This window comes from Ammodytes marinus (assembly GCF_949987685.1).
Source record: "Ammodytes marinus genome assembly, chromosome: 23".
Lineage (NCBI taxonomy): Eukaryota > Metazoa > Chordata > Actinopteri > Uranoscopiformes > Ammodytidae > Ammodytes > Ammodytes marinus.
The window spans coordinates 21,639,827-21,642,326 of NC_137227.1; positions in this window are offsets into that span (position 1 = coordinate 21,639,827).

Here is a 2,500-nt window from a genome sequence, read left to right on the forward strand (position 1 = left end):
CATTCTTTGCACTGATTGTCTCGTTTGCTGTTACATGTAATGTATGATCATCAGAGGAAAAATTAGACTGTTTCAGAAATATTTAAAAGTTCCTCGTAGCACCTTTAAATACATTAAAATACCAAGAACACATTTCTCTAATATTGACAGTATTTTTTTTTAGATTTTCAGATTCATTTCGATTTGCGTTCCGAATCGCATACTTTCTACTATATAGTTTGGTAGAAAAAAGATTTAGGATGTCCCGATTCTTGTGGCCAGATTTAGGATGGTTAGAAGTACCCGGATGTCCTACTCCATGCGGCCAAGATTGTTAGTGTTGAAAAGTGCATCCTATTTGGGCGATTCTGACCCACAATCCAGTGCGCACGTGAAGTGACGTAACATCGACGAAGCCTCTGTATGAAAACAAACGGGGATGCGACGGATATAAAAGCAAGAGGCAAGATCAAGGCGCCATGTTATGATGAAATAAGAGAGAAAAGTATGTCCCAATAGTATGCCTACTGCATCCTAACTAGATTATTTTTATCGTCGGATGTAGCATGTAGAATAGAAAAAAGAAAGAGGAGGAGATTCGGAACGCAACCATGGGGTCTCTGGATTCCCACCCTGCGTTCCAATCCCCATACTTCCCTACTATTTAGTACGCCAGAAATAGATTTAGGATGTCCCAATACATGCACGTCTATTGTAGTATGCTGAAAACACATAAATGCCCCACTAACTCCAATAGCATTTTGGAGTATTCGTCTTTATTCTTGACATTTCTCGACATAATGAAAAAAAATCTTCTTTATCTGATTTTCTTTTCTCTCCTGTCTGTGGCCCTAAAACTCTTCTGTACTTTAGTATGTAGTGTAGTAAAAAGACTAAATCTCTTCTGTACTTTAGTATGTAGTGTAGTAAAAAAGACTAAAACTCTCCTGTACTTTAGTAGGCCTATGTAGTGTAGTAAAAAGACTAAAACTCATCTGTACTTTAGTATGTAGTGTAGTAAAAAGACTAAAACTCATCTGTACTTTAGTATGTAGTGTAGTAAAAAGACTAAAACTCTTCTGTACTGTAGTATGTAGTGTAGTAAAAAGACTAAAACTCTTCTGTACTTTAGTATGTAGTGTAGTAAAAAGACTAAAACTCTTCTTTACTTTAGTATATAGTGTAGTAAAAGGGCTAAAACTCATCTGTACTTTAGTATGTAGTGTAGTAAAAAGACTAAAACTCTTCTGTACTTTAGTATGTAGTGTAGTAAAAAGACTAAAACTCTTCTGTACTTTAGTATGTAGTGTAGTAAAAAGACTAAAACTCTTCTGTACTTTAGTATGTAGTGTAGTAAAAAGACTAAAACTCTTCTGTACTTTAGTATGTAGTGTAGTAAAAAGACTAAAACTCTTCTGTACTTTAGTATGTAGTGTAGTAAAAAGACTAAAACTCTTCTGTACTTTAGTATGTAGTGTAGTAAAAAGACTAAAACTCTTCTGTACTTTAGTATGTAGTGTAGTAAAAAGACTAAAACTCTTCTGTACTTTAGTATGTAGTGTAGTAAAAAGACTAAAACTCTTCTGTACTTTAGTATGTAGTGTAGTAAAAGGACTAAAACTCTTCTGTACTTTAGTATGTAGTGTAGTAAAAAGACTAAAACTCTTCTGTACTTTAGTATGTAGTGTAGTAAAAAGACTAAAACTCTTCTGTACTTTAGTATGTAGTGTAGTAAAAAGACTAAATCTCTTCTTTACTTTAGTATGTAGTGTAGTAAAAAGACTAAAACTCTTCTGTACTTTAGTATGTAGTGTAGTAAAATGACTAAAACTCTTCTGTGCTTTAGTATGTAGTGTAGTAAAAAGACTAAAACTCATCTGTGCTTTAGTATGTAGTGTAGTAAAAAGACTAAAACTCTTCTGTGCTTTAGTATGTAGTGTAGTAAAAAGACTAAAACTCTTCTGTGCTTTAGTATGTAGTGTAGTAAAAAGACTAAAACTCTTCTGTACTTTAGTATGTAGTGTAGTAAAAAGACTAAAACTCATCTGTACTTTAGTATGTAGTGTAGTAAAAAGACTAAAACTCATCTGTACTTTAGTATGTAGTGTAGTAAAAAGACTAAAACTCTTCTGTACTTTAGTATGTAGTGTAGTAAAAAGACTAAAACTCTCCTGTACTTTAGTATGTAGTGTAGTAAAAAGACTAAAACTCTTCTGTACTTTAGTATGTAGTGTAGTAAAAAGACTAAAACTCTTCTGTACTTTAGTATGTAGTGTAGTAAAAAGACTAAATCTCTTCTTTACTTTAGTATGTAGTGTAGTAAAAAGACTAAAACTCTTCTGTACTTTAGTATGTAGTGTAGTAAAATGACTAAAACTCTTCTGTGCTTTAGTATGTAGTGTAGTAAAAAGACTAAAACTCATCTGTGCTTTAGTATGTAGTGTAGTAAAAAGACTAAAACTCTTCTGTACTTTAGTATGTAGTGTAGTAAAAAAGACTAAAACTCTTCTGTACTTTAGTA